The 18,882-nt window shown below is 45.2% G+C and overlaps 1 protein-coding gene and 1 long non-coding RNA gene across 6 annotated transcripts in view; both read right to left on the reverse strand.

Moving 5' to 3' along the window:
• The window catches only part of COLEC12 (collectin subfamily member 12), a 183,087-nt gene that overhangs the window by 62,802 nt on the left and 101,403 nt on the right, over positions 1-18,882 (reverse strand). The window contains exons 2-3 of one of the 5 annotated variants that reach the window (XM_055559433.1): positions 17,780-17,862; positions 16,327-16,445 (exon numbers count right to left, since the gene is read on the reverse strand). The exons of 2 other annotated variants lie outside the window; for them this stretch is intronic. The gene's annotated coding sequence lies outside the window, so the exon portion shown is untranslated. Of the gene's footprint in view, positions 1-16,326; positions 16,446-17,779; positions 17,910-18,882 lie in introns of all 5 variants that reach the window. 2 more of the 5 variants (XM_055559434.1, XM_055559432.1) reach the window with 2 other exon arrangements.
• Positions 14,123-15,823, reverse strand: LOC129636158 (uncharacterized). Its single transcript, XR_008706697.1, has 2 exons — positions 15,371-15,823; positions 14,123-14,581 (listed from the first exon to the last, which is right to left on the reverse strand). It is a non-coding gene; the product is annotated as an uncharacterized LOC129636158 (long non-coding RNA).

Genomic DNA, 18,882 nt, shown 5'->3' on the forward strand with positions numbered 1-18,882 from the left:
CATCCTGAAGAGACGTTTAAAAAACAGGATAGCAATTACTCGTGGGTGGAGCATCTCAGCACAGCCAACACACTTTCCACTGTTGACTCGCAGTTCTCCCTGCCTGGTGCTTTACCTGGAGGGTGACTGGCTCCACGGTAGCCTGGTCACACAGGAGATGGGCTGTACGCCCCAGTCGTAAATTAAAACAGGAAGAAGAGGACGGGATGATTTGAGAGAATAGCATTGAAACATACATGACCCCATATTTAAGAGAGATAGCCAGTTTGATGTACAAAGATCTGTCACAACCTGGAGGGACAGGGTGAGCTGGGAAGGGGAGTTCAAGATGGAGGGGACACATGTACACCTATGGCCAATTCAGACTGATGTATGGCAAAAACCGTCACAATACTGTAAAGTAATTATCCTCCAATTAAAATAAAAAATTTAAAAATAAAGTAATAAAACAAAACTGTTATGAAAGCAGATGGGCAGAAGGCTGTTTTAAGCTGCTCCTCTGTTGACTCTTGAGAGTCCCTTGGACTGCAAGGAGATCAGTCCTGAGTGTTCATTGGAAGGACTGATGTTGAAGCTGAAACTCCAATACTCTGGATACCTGATGCGAAGAGCCAACTCATTTGAAAAGACCCTGATGCTGGGAAAGATTGAGGGCAGGAGGAGAAGGGGACGACAGAGGATGAGATGGTTGGATAGCATCACCGACTCAATGGACATGAGTTTGGGTAAACTCCAGGAGTTGATGATGGACAGGGAGGCCTGGTGTGCTGTGGTCCATGGGGTCGCAAAGAGCTGGACATGACTGAGTGACTGAACTGAACTGAACTCTATTTAAAGAAAATAATCATAAGGACAAGTCCCAGGACTCAGAGAATATTCTCCCATCCCTGTGAAACTGGGTAAAAACCCCAAGCGCATCATTTTGTGAACCAAAAGGCTTGAAGTGACTGCCGCAGACCCTTGGGCTGGCTGAGCAGCACTGGGTCCTGCAGGGTATGACTGATGGGGGAGAGAGAATGAGGGCATTAAGTTCCCCACCTCCAGGAGCTGACACTGAGGTCCCGGCAACTAGCATCAGAGTCAGATGTGACCGGCTGCCACAACATTGCAGTCTGCACCGCTCTCCACGGAGCCACTCTATGAGTGTCAGCGGATGTGTCAAGAGAACCCGATTTGTCTTGTCCTTTTTAAAAAAAATTTATTTAACTGGAGGCTAATTACTTTACAATATTGTAGTGGTTTTTGCCAAACATCGACATGAATCAGCCACAGGCACACGTGTCTCCCACCCACAAGCCCCCCTCCCATCTCCCTCCCCATCCCATCCCCCAGGGTCATCCCAGTGCACCAGCCCTGAGCACCCTGTCTCATGCATCCAACCTGGACCGGCAACCTGCTTCGCATATGATAATATACACGTTTCAATGCTACCCTCTCAAATCATCCCACACTCGCCTTCTCCCACCGAGTCCAAAAGTCTGTTGTTCTTTACATCTGTGTCTCTTTCGCTGTCTCGCATATAGGGTCATCGTTATCATCTTTCTAAATTCCATATATATGCATTAGTATACTGTATTGGTGTTTTTCTTTCTGACTTACTTCACTCTGTATAATAGGCTCCAGTTTCATCCACCTCATTAGAACTGATTCAAATGCATTCTTTTTAATAGCTGAGTAATACTCCATTGTGTATATGTACCACAGCTTTCTTTTCCATTCATCTGCTGATGGACATCTAAGTTGCTTCCATGTCCTGGCTATTGTAAACAGTGCTGCGATGAACATTGGGGTACACGTGTCTCTTTCAATTCTGGTTTCCTTGGTGTGTATGCCCAGCAGTGGGATTGCTGGGTTGTATGGCAGTTCTATTTCCAGTTTTTTAAGGGATCTCCACACTGTTCTCCATAGTGGCTGAACTAGTTTGCATTCCCACCAACAGTGTAAGAGGGTTCTCTTTTCTCCGCACCCTCTCCAGCATTTATTGTTTGTAGACTTTTGGATAGCAGCCATTCTGACTGGCATGAGATGGTACCTCATTGTGGTTTTGATTTGTATTTCTCTGATAATGAGTGATGTTGAGCATCTTTTCATGTTTTTGTTTTGTCTTATCCTTTTTAAAAAAAGTTATTTATTTACTTTTGGCTGCCCTGGGTCTTTGATGCGGCACTCAGGCCTTCTCTAGCTGTAGTGAGCGAGGGCGAATCTAGTTGCAGCCTGTGGACTTCTCACCGCGGGGGCTTCTCTTGTTGCCGAGCACGGGCTCAGTAGTTGTGGCCCACGGGCTTAGTTGCTCCAAGGCACGTGGGATCTTCCTTCCTGGACCAGGGATCAAAACTGTGTCCCCTGCATTGGCAGGCAGATTCTTAACTACTGGATCACTCAGGGAAGTCCTGTCTTGTCTTTTCTACACCCCTCCAGACACCATGTGTTTCTTCTCGGTTGATTCTCCCTTTTCCTTTCCACTCCCAGACTGTCAGCCTCTCCATTCTCATCCTTCTCTCCCCTCTGCACCCCTCCCCTCACCCACTCTCCTCTGCGGTCCTATTCATTCTGAGCTACTGTGCTTCGTCCTTCCTGTTCTTTCTTCCCATCAGCACCCACGAGAACCTTACACTTAAACTGTCAGTAAGCGCCCTGCATACTCTTGGGTGAGGACTGAGCAGGAACCTTGTAGGATGGTTCCAACAACTCCCTCGGATGGGGAGACAAGGGCTGGATGACTTGTTCAACCCCCTCATCACAATACTAGATTTTCCTTAGGAGAAAAAGCTGCAACAAGCAGAAGGGCTCGCTTCCTCCTGACCAGGTTCATTCAACCTACAAACTTCACAAAAGCTAAGGAAACAGCGAAGGAAAAAAAAGCAGGGGATGGGGGGGAGCAAAAAGGAAAGAAAGAAAAGGAACAAAGGGCAGAAGAGAAAGACCCAACTTGAGAGTGATCACAACTCACTGAGGTCAAAGTTCAAACTACTAAAGCTGTTTCTAATGTCCCGCTAAGTAGCGGCCTCTCAGTTCCTCTGACAAGTGATTGAGGAGGAGTGGTCTGCTCTCAAGGGGGCTCATGAATCTCCACGCGCGATGGTCCACACAGAGGGGAAGGTGGCGAAGCAGAGGTCAGACAGACGAGGGCGAGGTCATCCATCAACCCCGACGTGCAAGCGTGCCTGGGACAGCGGGTGGGACGCGAGCCATCTGGCAGCTTCCCTTCTGAGAGCAGATTCAGAAAGCACACAAACCACAAAGGAGAAGATGAAGCTGTACTTCCGGAGGAAAAGCAGAGAGATCTCCCCAACGCTGAGGTAAGAGCTTTATTTTATTTTTACTTTTCCAGTGATGAAGAAAAAAATCCTACTTCCCTCTGATTTGGGATTATTTTTAGTGTACATGCCTCAGCTTTGATGCCCCACAAGCCACGCTGTGTCTTTTCCCCAGCCTGAAACTTTTCAGAAGCTTCCCACTGCCTAGAGTATAAGACAAACAGGATGGCATGGCACCCAAGGCTTTCCAGGTGGGACCCCCACCCACCTCTCTGTCTTGTCTTCTTCTTGTATGCTCGGCTCAGACATCAGAGTACTTGCATCTTCCAGATCTCATATACTGTCGCACGCTCCTGTGACACACATGCTTCCCTCTGCCTGGAACGCCTTTCCCAGTTTGCTTGCCTACCCACATTGTACTCTCTCTCTGTGCTCAGTCCTGTCCGACTCTTCTCAACCCCATGGACTGTAACACTCTAGACTCCTCTGTCCATGGGACTTCCCAAGCAAGAATACTGGAGTGGGCTGCCATTTCCTCCTCCTGGGGATCTTCCTGACTCAGGGATCAAACCTGCATCTCCTGCATTGGCAGGTGAATTCTTTACCACTGAGCCACCTGGGGAGCCCAAAACTCTAGCTCCTCTGTGAAGCCTGACTTCTAAGGGTTCCCTCTCCTGTACTCCACTGTACTTGAAAGCCACCTTTATTATCTCTCACTGTAATAGAGGCAAGAACTGTATCTTTCCATCCTTTTGTCACCAGAGTCTAGCCCACAGGAATTGTCCCAAATGCTGCCAGCTGTTCCTGTAGCATTCATGTGGATTCTACATGTATACACCTTTAGTTACACACACACACACACACGCATGCATACATAGCCATCATCTGCATCTCTAAGGCCGCATGAACTTTCTGACCAGGGCCCCAGCTGGGCTGGATTGATGGAATGGCATGAGCAGTCTATCAGAAATCAAGTCTGAAACTTAGAAATGCATGGCTTCATGTGCTTGGAAATCTCATATACACAGGCAGCACCGTTCAACTCAGGCAGAGTCTACATGCTTTGCTGAGAGAGGAGAGCAGATCAGAGTGAGTGAGAGCAGAGGAATGGAGGTTCAAGGTCTTGTGCAGAGCCTCACAGCTGGACCCCTTTCAGCCTCCTGGGAAAATAGCCCCAGTCAGGTCATTCTACTTAAAGAGCCATTTACTATTACCATCCATTTTAATTCCATTTTTAATTAGCCCTTTCCCAAAGAGCCACCCACTGTCAAAATTGCTGGGTAAGCAGTCGAGACTTTTATAAATGTCAAAGCCAGTGGAACCAGCCTCAGAGAAAGGCAGGTAAGTGCAGGAAGGGACCCTTTGCATTCCAAAGCATGTGCAGAAAAGTGAAGAAGTGGGTATTCACATGCAAAGGGATTTTTAAAAACAGTCCATTGTATTGAGACACAATTCTGCTCCAAAATGCTACTCACGCCACCTGGGAAGCCCCAGAATGCTCCATATGCTGCACTGTGCCTAGTCACTCAGTAGTGTCTGACCTATATGACCCCCATGGACTGAAACCCGCCAGACTCCTCTGTCCATGGAATTCTCCAGGCAAGAATGCTGGAACAGGTTGTCATGCCCTCCTCCGGGGATCTTCCCAACCGAGGGATTGAAGCCAGGTCTACAGCACTGCAGGCAGATTTTTTCCCAACTGAGCCACTAGGGAAGCCCAAGAATATTGGAGTGGGTAACCTATCCCTTCTCCCCAAGGGTGATGTTCCCCACCCAGGACCAAACCGGGGTGTCCTGCATTGCAGATTCTTTACCAGCTGAGCTATCAGGGAAGCCCAAAATGCTCCATAATGATCCTTAAATGCCAGTAAGTTTGGCATGAAACTGACAGGATGAGAAAGGAGTACCTGCATCTTGAATGTGCTGCAGTTCTGAAGTCTGGTTCTGTGTTCCATTAAAACAGTTTGCCTCTCATCAGGAAAATACTTGCTGGATTTATGAATGTCAAGAACTCATTATTGGGCATGTTTAATGAGCATAACAGGTCTGTGATCTTCCAGAGACCTAAAAAAGCTCTTTGCCACTCTGGGGGAAGACAGGAATACAATAATCCACAGTATACTCATACAGAGGTGGAATAGTATTTTTATCACCATATATAGTATTCCACAGGTTAAAAAGGCAATGCAGATAGCCAGAAGAGAAAATATTATTTCCAGGGCAAAATATATCTTTAAATGATCAAACACCTGCCTTGCAAATCAGCTTGCCTGTTTCAAGTTGGGGACTACTTATATAAATCATTCAGACACACTCAGGGGAAAAAACATCCCTTTCTCTTTCTACTTTTCATGCACAGGGTCAAGAATATAGGATCAATTAGTTTCACAAGCATATGGTCTGGCTTACTACCTTATAGAGCAAATTGCTCAAACAAGATGAGTGTCTTCCAAGTGTTCTGCATCTCAAGACAGGGGAGTAGGTTTTCCTAACCTAGCAAGTGCATGGCTAGGTTAGAGGATTAAATATTTAAAAAGGAGTTGAAATTAAAGAAAGAGGATACAGAACGATTGAAAGGCTGGAACTCCAGAGCGAGGCAACACAATGAAATGCAATAGGATAGGAGGTAGGGCCTTCCTTACTTCTGCATTATGGTGTGGTAGAAAGGGCATGACTCTCATTTTTATCCTGACACCCCACTGATCAGGTACCTCTGAGTCCCATTTTCCTCATCTGTATAATGGGCACATCACAGGATTATTGTATAGGTTAAATAAGACCATACATTGCCAGTGAATACCATGAATGTGGCACATATTAGGTCAACATATTCCAGCTTCTGTATAGTCAAATATATACAGTCCATATAGTCAAGGTTACGGTCTTTCCAGTAGTCATGTACAGATGTGGGAGTTGGACAATAAAGAGGGCAGAGTGCTGAAGAATTGATGCTTTCGAACTGGAGAAGACTCTTGAGGTGCTGGAGAAGACTCTTGAGAGTCCCTTGGACAGCAAGGAGATCCAACCAGTCCATCCTAAAGGAAATCAGCCCTGAATATTCATTGGAAGGACTGATGCTGAAGCCGAAGCTCCAATACTTTGGCCACCCAATATGAAGAGCTGACTCCCTGAAAAAGCCCCTGATGCTGGGAAAGATTGAAGGCAGGAAGAGAAGGGGGTGACAGAGGATGAGATGGTTGGATGGCATCACTGACTTGATGGACATGAGTTTGAGCAAACTTCGGGAGACAGGCAGGGAAGCCTGGCGTGCTGCAGTCCATGGGGTTGCAAAGAGTTGGACACAACTTGGCAACTGAACAAAAACACTGCAGTTTCCTCTTTTTCTCTCCTTTTAAAATGCAATTTGTTTTTGGAGGTGTCTGCAGAGAGCACACTTTTTGGTCTGTGGCTCCAAGCTGCAAGTTTTATAAGACAGTCCCCACGTGGGAAGTCTGTGGTTCTTCCAGACTGCTTCTAGACTCACAGGAAAGTCTGGCTAATTCTGGAGTCCAGGATGGGGCAGCTCAATGCTATTGCACACATAAGCCACATCCTCCCACCTAGCCTTTATCAGTATTAAAGGTGAATTTTTAATTGAAAAAAAAAAGCACAATTGCCAAAATATAAGATGCTTAGAAATAAAAAGAGCTTGGGATTTAAGTGTGTAGCAAATTCACCATGCACCAAATGATGCTGCTCAAGTATCATACGTGGTGTGATGGAGGTGGGGGAGGGGAGTGATCTCTCAGGATGGAGACGTACATCCTCCTGCATCCCATGTCCCCAGATGTCTTGTGATGACATCCCAGAGAGAGAAATTAAATTATTTGCCAGAAACATGACAAATAAAACACAAAAACATGAGCTCAGCAAGCTCACTGTGAAACTTAAGTCATGATCATACTGGTTTTGTATCAATGTACAAAACTTCAAGATGAAAAATCTAAAACTCAAGAAACAAGTATGAGTTTCAGCTTATTGGAGAGACCCACCCATTCAACAACAGGCTACAGCCTCTCCTTGACCCTCACCACTCTCCCGCCTTCTCATCCTTTCTCTGCACTCAGCCTGGGCAGCCAGCAATGCCTCTGGTTGGCACAGACTCCAGAGCAGTGGTTCTCAATCTCGGCTACATTTGGGATTTTCCCAGAAGTTTATACTAATCTTGGGGCTCAGGGCAAACCCCAGGTCAATGAAGTCAGCATCTCCCAGTTCGGGGCGGGGAGACAGGCGTTGTCCAGGTGATTGCTACATGCGACCAAGGTTGACAACAGCCGCTCCAGAAGGCCAGTCCTATTCCAACCTGGTACCAGTTTGGGGCCGCAAACCTGTACTTCTCCAGTGGCTCAGACGGTAAAGACTGCCTGCTGTGCAAGGGACCCGAGTTCAATCCCTGGGTCAGGAAGATCCCCTGGAGAAGGGAATGGCTGCCCACTCCATTCTCTTGCCTGGAGAATTCCATGGATAGAGGAGCCTGTTGGGCTACTGGGTTGTCCATGGGGTTATAAAGATTCAGAGATGTCTGAGCGACTAACACTTTCACTTTCACCACCTCTGGGCCACAAACCTGAGGAAGGTTGCTGAGTTAGGAGCCTGTTTAGACAGGAGAGGCCAGAATGGTGAAGCGTCTAACCTGTGACAGAAGGACAATCTGCTAAGAACACCAAGTCAGGTGCTTAAAATACCCAAGGTCCTGTCAGGTATAAGAGGAAATGATTCCGTTTTGTTTTCTCTGCATTGTGTCAAAGGGTATGAACTAGAGAGAGAGAAATGGATTTCAGCTTAAACTCCATAGAACCTTTGTGTAAGAAGAACACTGCAAAGACTACCTAACAACCTGTCCCTGCACAGGTGATAGCTCAGACTATGGTGAAGCCCACTGGCAGGGATTCTACAAAAATCAGGCATGGGATGGCAGTTAGCACAGTGACCCTTCAGGTCTGCCATAACACTGTGATCCCAGCTGTCTTTGACTCCAAGGGCTCAATGGCTAATGCCAGACTAAACCACCAACTTTTGCAAAGTGAAGGGGAAAATATTAACGCAAGCAAATGAATCCATTGTAAACCTTGCAAGCATGCATGCTAAGTTGCTTCAGTCATGTCCGACTCTTTAGACTGCAGCCCGCCAGGCTCCTCTGTCCATCAGGGTCTCCAGGCAAGAATACTGGAGTGGGATGCCATGCCCTCCTCCAGGGGATCATACAGACCCCGGAATTGAACCCTCATCTCTTATGTCTCCTGCATTGGCAGGTGGATTCTTTTCCACTAGTGCCACCCATGAAGCTCATTATAAAACTTACCAAATGGATAAACATGAGCGGACTGGGACTTAGGAATAAACCCCAGAAGACTGAAATGCCCAGGAGTCCCTTCCACAATACCACACAGTTCATTCCAACAGTGGGAAATAGAGCAGTAAGAGGCAGCTGAATGGCCATGCTGTGGCAGCCCTCTGGGGGGGCTATCTGCTGATTTAAGAAGATGGACACTCAAGAGGAGACCCCTGCTGTTTATATGGTTGTCCAAGTTAATTATCCCTATATTTTCAGATGAAATGAATGGTAATCTGTTTATCTAGGTCAAATATTTGGAGCTGTCTTTGTCCCTTGACAGTCATACAAAAATACATAGTGTTGTCCTTTCGGGCATTATAAGGAAATATCAGGTTAAAAAAATAGTAGCCACTTCTTTATAGGCTCAACACAGTAAGCCCTTATTTCTGAAGTACTCTAATTAGATCCAACTCTAAACAAGTGGCTTATAAAGGGATTTAAAAAAAGACAAAAGAAATTCTGAATGCCTGCCATATTTTTGTCTTGAGTTTATACATATGTTTCCCCATAGAGATAATGAAATTCTGGCCTCTGGTCTCTGCAACCATTCCTAAGAGTAGTAACTACCTCTGCACAAGAGAAAAAATGCACAGAGCTATTGCAGATGGCTAATCAAGTGCTGTTTGGTTACCAGAACAAAGAGGGGAGTCGAAGTAAAGGAAGAAACTTTAGACATCACAACATTGCTGCTACTGCTAAGTTGCATCAGTCATGTCGGACTCTGTGTGACCCCATAGCCAGCAGCCCACCAGGCTCCTCTGTCCCTGGGATTCTCTAGGCAAGAATACTGGAGTGGGTTGCCATTTCCTTCTCCAATATCACAATATACATGTGATACATAATATACACAATATGCACGCTCAATCATGTCTAACTCCTTGCCACCCCATGGACTGGAGCCCGCCAGGCTCCTCTGTCCATGGGATTTTCCAGGTAAGAATATTGGAGTGGGTTGCCATGCCTTCCTCCAGGGGATTTTCCTGACCCAGGGATCAAACCAGCATTTCCTGCGTCTCCTGCATTGGCAGGCAGATTCTTTATTGTTGAACCACCTGGGAAGCATGGGAGGATGTGATTTTTCTCTGCAAAATAAATAAAAATCTTTGGAAGAGTAATGTGGTGCTGAGCGGCATTTACCAGGTGTTCGTTAGTTTGATCTTATTTTGGAACACATCTGTCAGCGTGAATTGTGGATTGATAGAGCTGGTGGGTCTAGGGGGGGAGAAGCTCACCGAGGAGAAAGGATTATCGGAATCTGCTGTGGGGGTGGGGGTGGGAAAAGAGGAGAATGCCAGGCTCTGGTTTGGCCTTTGAAGGATGGGGCTTCAGGGAACTACAGAATCACTGATCAAAGTTACAAATTTCCCTTAGCCCGTGTTCCTTTGAGTCACTTGTACTAACAAGATCCAATGTCTGTAACATTATTGAGAACTAACTATGCAAGGCATCTGCCAAGCACAGGCCTGCAGCAGTGACTGGAAGACATAGCTGCTGTCTGGGAATCCCAGAGTAATATGCTCTATAACCTCTGCACTCAACCAGCAGCATCGGCATCACCCAAAGCTTGTTAGAGGCAGAACCGTGGGCTTCTCCCTAGACCTACTGAGTCAGATTTTGCACAGAACAAGATATTTAGGTGAGTCTTGTGCTCATGAAAGTTGGAGAAGCACTTCAATAAGAAGACTTTGGGTTTCTCTCCTTTCATTTAAATTATTTTTAATGAAGACTTTGTCTTAGATAAATTTTAAGTTCCCAGTGAAATTGAAGGGAAGGGACAGAGATTTTCCATGTACTTCCACATACACCCCTCTACATGCACAGTCTTCCCTACTCTCAACAACCCCCACCAGTTGTACATTGGTTACAACTGATGAACCTGCATTGACAGGTCATCACCCAAAGTCTGCAGTTCACATATGAGTTCATTCTTGGGACTGTACATTATGTGGGTTTGGACAAATGTATAATGACCCATGGGGCTTCCCTGATGGCTCAGCAGTAAAGAATCTGCCTGCAGTGCAGGAGACATGGGTTCAATCCCTGGGTCAGGAAGATCTCCTGGAGAAGGAACTGGCAACCCACTCCAGCATTTTTGCCTGGAAATTCCATAGAGAGAGGAGCCTGGCAGGCTACGGTCCATGGGGTTGCAAAGAGTCAGACATGACTGAGCACGAGTGTGCAAACATACACACACACACACACAATCACCTGTATTATTATTATGGTATCACACAGGGTAGTTTCACTGCTCTAAAAATTTATTTTTCTCTCCCCTCAACCCCTGGCTACCATGGATCTTCTCACTGTCTCCATAGTTTTGCCTTTTCCAGAAAGTCATAGAGTTGGAATCATACAGTACGTAGCCGTTTCTCAATAGCTTCTTTCACTTAGTCATGTGCATTTAAGCTTTTTTCCATGTCTTTTAAGGACTTAACACTTTATTTCTTTATAGTGCTGAAGAATATACCATCATCTGCTGGTACCACAGTTTATTTATTCATTCACCTACTGAAGGACATCTTGGTTGCTTCTAACTTTTGGAAACTATGAATAAAAATGATATAAATACCCACATATAGGTTTATGAGTGGACATGGTTTTTAACTCATTTGGGCAAATACCAAAGAGTGTGACTGTTGAATCGTATGTTAAGAGTATGTTTAGTTTAATAAGAATAACCTCTTATTTTTCAGATGGAAAGCTGAGGTTCAGGAAAGTTATGGAACTTACCCAAAGTCACATCATGAATTTATGGCAGCCAGGTCTAGAACATGTATTTCCTTTTTAAATATTTATTTTGATGTATTTATCTGCCTGTGCTGGATCTTAGTTATGGCACACAGGATCGTTAATCTTCATTGCAGCATTCAGGCTGTAATTCCCTGACCAGAGATCAAACCCGAGCCTCCTTCACTGAGAGCATGACATCTTAGCCACCAGACCACCAGGGAAGTCTCTAGAACAAGCATTTCTTGATGCTTCATCTGGAAATACAACTGTGGTGGGAGAAGAATGGATATGGGAATGAGGGAGACCTGAATTAGGAAGCTCTGTGCCTCAGTTTCCTCACCTTTGGACACTAAGATGCTTATATTTCCCTTGTTGTTGTTCAGTCGCTAAGTCATATCCAATTCTTTTGGACCCCATTGACTGCAGTGTGCCAGGCTTCCCTATCCTTCACTATCCCTCGGAGCTGCCTACAATTCAGGAGACCCAGGTTCAATCCTTAGGTTGGGAAGATCCCCTAGAGATGGAAATGGCAACCCACTCCAGTATTCTTGCTTGGAAAATTCCATGGACAGAGGAGCCTGGTGGGATACAGTCCATGGGGTTGTCAAGAGTTGGACACGACTGAGCAACTATATTTCCCTAGCAGTGTAATGGTGAGGATTCAGTGAAATAACATAGCTGAACATGCCCCAGGTGCTCAATAAATTTAACTTTCAAAATTGTTTTCTGTTCCTACCAGCACCTTCGAGGGACCCAGTGCATCGGGAAGAGACCAGGTGTGTACCTGACTCAGGCTGGGGCTTCTCCACATAGAAAGGAGTTTTCCTGGACAAAGAATGTAGAACTTCGTCTGCTGCAGGGTGGGTGGCACGGAGCTGCCCCTGTTGTTCAAGACTGGTGTCTATACTTTATATAGCTCCCTGGGTGCCCCAGCCCTGGTTTCTAACAGTGACATGCTCGTTTTTTGGCAGATTAATTGGTAGAGTTGTCCGCACAGCTGCCCTTTACTGCTAATAAACTTGGGTCCCTGTGTGCTGTGGCCTTAATGATTTGTTATTTCTTTTTCCAAGACGGATAAAGTGTGTCCTTCTTTAAGCTGATAATTGTCTTGTATCAGGACACAAAACTGAAGAGCACACTGTGGAACTGATCATGTAGCAGTGATTAGAAGGGGTGCCTTCTGGTCCCATCATTTCATGGGAAATAGATGGGGAAACAGTGGAAACAGTGTAAGACTTTATTTTGGGGGGCTCCAAAATCACTGCAGATGGCGACTGCAGCCATTAAAAGACGCTTACTCCTTGGAAGGAAAGTTATGACCAACCTAGATAGCATATTGAAAAGCAAAGACATTACTTTGCCAACAAAGGTTCGTCTAGTCAAGGCTATGGTTTTTCCAGTGGTCATGTATGGATGTGAGAGTTGGACTGTGAAGAAGGCTGAGTGCCGAAGAATTGATGCTTTTGAACTGTGGTGTTGGAGAAGACTCTTGAGAGTCCCTTGGACTGCAAGGAGATCCAACCAGTCCATTCTGAAGGAGATCAGCCTGGGTGTTCTTTGGAAGGAACGATGCTAAAGCTGAAACTCCAGTACTTTGGCCACCTCATGTGAAGAATTGACTCATTGGAAAAGACTCTGATGCTGGGAGGGATTGGGGGCAGGAGGAGAAGGGGACAACAGAGGATGAGATGGCTGGATGGCATCACCGACTCAATGGACGTGAGTTTGAGTGAACTCCAGGAGATGGTGATGGACAGGGAGGCCTGGTGTGCTGCGATTCATGGGGTTGCAAAGAGTAGGACACGACTGAGCAACTGAACTGAACTTCCTAAAAGTATAAAAAAGGAACTGAGGCTCCAGTACCCAATGAAGGAAAGTTATATGGCTTAAAATAGCCTGGAGTTAAAACTCCCCTCCAGGTCCTCCCCACCATTCTATGCAAAATGAAGAACTCTCTCACCCGAAGAAAAAAAATGGACATTAAGGATGATAACTGGATATTAAGGATGATAACGCCCAGCTCCCAGCTGGTCCAGCCTCTGGCCAATCTCCAGAATTCCTTGCCCCAGCCGTTTAAGAGATAACTACTCCGAACAACCTTGGAGAAGAACAGGCCCCCTTAAGACAGTAGATGTCCCCATATATGCCTATAGATACTTTCTCTTTTCTTGGGTTAGTGCAGCAGCTCACTAATCTGACTGCTGCCCCTTCTTACCTCATTAAAGGCGATCTGTTCCTGTAAAGTGCCAGTCTCATTCTCTTTCCGAACCTCGCCTTCTCTAACTCCCTTACCCTACACCCTTCCTGCCTTTTTTAAATCCCCTCACCCTCTCTTTCTCAGCATGCCCCCAAATCCATGCTTAATGTCAAGAGGCAGAGAAACTTCTGCTTCTAGTCTAAGTCTCATGAGGAAATTCCCACCAGTAAAGCACTGTGATTTCTCTTCTTTAAATGTTTGAAGGCTTCTACACCACAAAGCGGGCTTCCCAGGTGTCTCAGAGGTCAAGAATCCGCCCACCAATGCAGAAGATGCAGGTTCCATCCCTGGGTCAGGAAGATTCCCCAGAGGAGGAAATGGCAACCAACTCCAGTAATTCTTGCCTGGGAAATCCCATGGCCAGAGCAGCCTAGTGTGTTATAGTCTATGGGGTCACAGAAGAATCAGACATGACTTAGTGACTTAACAGCAACAAATGCCACGGAGCAATGTCTTGGTGATGTTTTCCTATGTCACAATGAAGAACTGATCAATCTCTCATGGCACCATTAATTCCGATACAATCATATATGTATTTTCACAGATCTTAAAAATAAATAATATGCTCTAGGAAATTTCAGACTCTTTGCTGAAAAGTATTTGCAGAGTTAAGCAAAGTTCAGTTTGATGAGCGTAACCACAGTACAAACCACAGTAATTTTTAAAAGCGTCACTATCTTGTTGGGTTTATCAGTATTTCTCCTTACATGTGACAAAATTAATGTCCTATAAAGCAGAAGTCTGCTGACATTTTATCCTACCAAGAAATAATCAGTTCAGCTAATTATTAGCACTCTCCAACTTCAGGGATCCAGGGAAATCAAAGGAAAATTTAACCCACGGGGAACACAAGGGTCTGCTTTAGCCAAGAGCTTCAGTATCTTCTCCACCAAACGTAATAGTTTTATCAGATCTGGGCGAGGCAGATGGATGTGAGTTTTGCCTTCTTCCTTCCACTCTACCTTCTAGTCAAGGGACTAATGAACTGTAAAACAGTCTCAACTGGACAGCAGGAGGCATAAGGAACAAAAAAGAACTTGGTAATAAACCATCCACGTAATTAGTCCTTGAAACAAAAAGAATCAAGCTTAAATGGTAAGTTTTAAGGCTGTTAGTAACTCTCAGCTTCCACAATGGTAAGACCCAGTAAACTACTTATTATACTATTTTATTATAGTCAAATACCACCTCGTTTTAAATAGAGGCCTTGTAAAATTGAGCTAGATTGATGTCTTAATCAGAGTTATCTGTGTAATCTCTAACTCCATCAGCCTAATTGGATCATCGGCAATGGCTCTTTTGGCCATTAGTCTTAATTAGCATGGCGCCACGGTTACTGCGCATGCGCACATGGCTTCCAAGTGGGCGCACGCATCACCCACCGGCCTCTCTATAGAGAGTCATTCAGAGTTTTTGTATGTCTGTGGGTCTCCCCAAATGCCAACCACACATCCAGCGAAGTTCGTAAACCCCAGTCTAAATACGCTTAAGTCATTTCATTAACTACATGTGGCCACTCAAGTCCGACGGTCACAGACATGGGCTATTCCTGCCAAGTAATTAATGTGACATTAAAACTGTCTTTTGCCACAAAATCGGACTTCAGGGACACTTGAAGAGGAGTCGACACATCAGCAACTGCCATAACTGACTGTGCCTATAAAATTCTTGCATACCTTTGCCCCCGCCCCCCTTTTTTTTTTAGCCAAAGAACCCTTGGGAAAGCATACACATCCCCTCCCCAAACCAGGGTCAGCTTTGTCTACGTTTTCAATAGGAGTACAAGTTTACCTTTGGAGTGCTCCTGCCCCTCTCTCTGCATTGCCCTTCTTTCTCGTGAGCATCCTTTTCCCCATTTCCATGTGCTTGTTTGCCAGCAACTAAAAATTCCTCACACAGAACCCTCCTTCCCAAATCTCCTTAGTTCCAAGAACCTCTTTCTCAGACAGCAAACACTCCCTCCCCAGGACAGTGTGTAAACCAGGTGTTAGAAGGAATGTAACCTGATGGCATTATTCACAATTTAGTGTGAACATGAACCAACTCACCACAACTCCCCTAAGGTTGTCACCAACTGAGAAGATGAGCTTACTGTTATCCGTGCATTTACACTGATAGACTTTCAACCAGTATAACTTTGCAAAGGAACTTATTTTAGGGAGAACTAGGAAAGAATGTTTGAAAAGCAAGATCCACTTTGCACACACCCATACACACATAGAACCATGCTACAGAATACAGCCAATTTTTAAAAAATGGGATAGTGCTATGGATACTCAGTGGTAAAGAATCTGCCTGCCAATGCCAGGGACGTGAGTTTGATCCCTGGGTCAGGAAGATCCCCCAGAGAAGGAAATGGCAACCCGCACCAGTATTCTTGCCTGGAAATCCCATGGACAGAGGAGCCTGGCGGGATACAGTCCATAAGCCACTAAACAATAACAACACAGATACTAAAATGAAAATTCTCCAAAATACTGTAACAGTAAGCCCACTTTGAGTTTCTTAAATCCAACCACAAGTCACAAATAAAATCATCCCTGGTCTTCCTCCACTAATTTGGAATAATCTTCCCCTCCCCCTCCTTGCTCCTGCAGAGAATCACACTTGCTCAGTGCCACCCACAGACTCAAGCCTGAAGAATGGAGCTGGAAACTTGGCACGGTTTTGTACTTCTGAAAAATTGCTAATCCCCAAGTCCAGCCAATGGATGTGGAAATCTCATTCGCGGTCAGAATTACACTCACAGATCAGGCGGCAAATGCAAGTTTGTTTTCTGCCATGATATTCACAAACCTCCTCCACAGCTTTCTGATGAGTGGCTTCTCAGTGAATGGGCCAAGATAAGCTCCCAATAGATTTTTTTCTGTTAACACCAAAAGCACAAATAAAAACAAAACACTAAGTGAACACACTGCCAGACACTTATTTCTTAGACGTCACCTCAACCTACGGCAGTTTCTAGGATCCAGAAGTGCTTTGCCAAGCAAGGGTTCGACCCTGCACCCAAGCGTGCTCCCAAGCGTGGTCCCAGTCACACCTGCATTTTCCAAGGGCAGGCCTCAGGTGCTCCCGAAATCTGGGAAGGGAAGCGAGCCCTGCTACCCACACGCTGGTTTGTTTTGGAAGTAGAGATGGCCTGTACCTCCCCCCGCCTCGCCCCCACCATGAACTATTTTTGAAAAAGCAGCAAGATGGGAAACTTGAATTGGAATTTTTCAAAGTAAAAACCACTCTCTGGGACTCAGATGTTTTCGGAGATATTCCATTAACTATCTCCCGGCACTAAGGATGATTCAGCAAAAATGACTCTCTTCTGTGTTTAAAGATTAGAAAGACAACAAAGGCAAGGATTCCTGGGGTGCACACATTGTAATCTCCAAGAGGGAAGAAGGCTCTGCTTTCCTGATGCTTTTATTACTATTCAGTAGCACATCTCATAAGACACGGAGACACGCATTGCATTGCATCGGTGGGACAGACACGGGCCCCAGGGCAGCAAACTGGTGTTTGTCAGGAAGCAGCTATGCCGTGGGCTGTGGCAGCTGTGTCTCCACAGGGTACTTGGTTCACTCTTTGTTCTTTCACTGTGTTTTCTTTCTTTTTTTAACCTGAATTTCCAGTTGTACTGCAAAGCCGGTTCCAAACAGTGGGTTTCCAAAACCAGGCAACCTCAAGGTTAGCCGTCAAAGAGTTTTGTTCCCACCGAATTAACATAAACTCTTTAACAAATTCAGGAGTTTGGAGAGAAGCAGGCTCTTTGGTCAGCAGCTGCTTTTATCTTGTAGAATCAATGAACTCTCAAGTTTTGAACTGAAAGAGACTCAGGAGATGATGTATTCTCTCTTTACGGGAATGTGTGTCGGTAACAAATGCCAAGAGGTGAGTGGTAATGTGTATGCCCTAACAGAGAACAGAAAAGAGCATTCTGGAACACCTCACCCTGATCAATTTGGGGATAGGGTGCTTTGGGGAACCTCTGGCAAGTAACTATGAGAAGTGTTTCAGTTTTTCAGTGAATATATAACATCTTGAGTTACCCGGTCTGCATGAACCAATCTGAGATTTGCAATCTCCTCCCTGGTTATAAATTGGGAATATTTGGTGCTACATTGAGATTTTTGAGCTCTTGTGACTCTTTAGTGTTAAGTATTTTTGTTGATTGGGAGGAGAGTGCTGTCCTTTGGGATATTAGCTTACCATTTAATGTCTTGTATCAGCACCAGCATCAATGTCTGAAATTTACCCCCTCCTGCATGTAGCTCAGTCGGTAAAGCATCTGCCTGCAATGCGGGAGACCTGGTTTCAATTCCTGGGTCAGGAAGATCCCCTGGAGAAGGAAAGGGCAACCCACTCCAGTATTCTTGCTGCAGTATTCTTGCCTGGAGAATCCCATGGACAGAGAAGCCTGGCGGGCTGCAGTACGTGGATCACAAGAGTCGGACACGGCTTAGCACTATCTTTCTTTGTATTTTCAGGGAAAAATAAGTGAAAACAGTCTATATCCACAAATTCTTCACTGCACACCAAAGTAACTAGATGCAAGTTAGCTCTTAAAATGTTCAGCGAAAAAAATAGTCAGGAAGTGGCAATACCTGAGTAGAGTATTCAAAAAAGTAATCATTACAACATACAAAGTTCAAATTCATCCTTATATTTACAATGAGTAAGTTAGCTTTGAGGAGCTTTAGTCACTGAATACCAACAAGTAAGACTAAAGTTTCTACAATATTTGTGAAACTGCTCTTCCATTTACTGAGAATATACACATCCACAGACTCATATATAGCAACGTGTATGAAAACTAAGATCATGGCTTCTGGTCCCATCACTTCATGGGAAATAGATGGGGAAACAGTGGAAACAGTGTCAGACTATTTTTGGGGGGCTCCAAAATCACTGCAGATGGTGATTGCAGCCACGAAATTAAAAGACGCTTACTCCTTGGAAGGAAAGTTATGACCAACCTAGACAGCATATTCAAAAGCAGAGACATTACTTTGCCAACAAAGGTCCATCTAGCCTTGACTAGACAGATGTGAGAGTTGGACTGTGAAGAAAGCTGAGCGCCGAAGAATTGATGCTTTTGAACTGTGGTGTTGGAGAAGACTCTTGAGAGTCCCTTGGACTGCAAGGAGATCCAACCAGTCCATTCTGAAGGAGATCAGCCCTGGGATTTCTTTGGAAAGAATGATGCTAAAGCTGAAACTCCAGTACTTTGGCCACCTCGTGTGAAGAGTTGACTCATTGGAAAAGACTCTGATGCTGGGAGGGATTGGGGGCAGGAGGAGAAGGGGACGACA

The sequence above is a fragment of the Bubalus kerabau genome, chromosome 21 (genome assembly GCF_029407905.1).
Source record: "Bubalus kerabau isolate K-KA32 ecotype Philippines breed swamp buffalo chromosome 21, PCC_UOA_SB_1v2, whole genome shotgun sequence".
Lineage (NCBI taxonomy): Eukaryota > Metazoa > Chordata > Mammalia > Artiodactyla > Bovidae > Bubalus > Bubalus kerabau.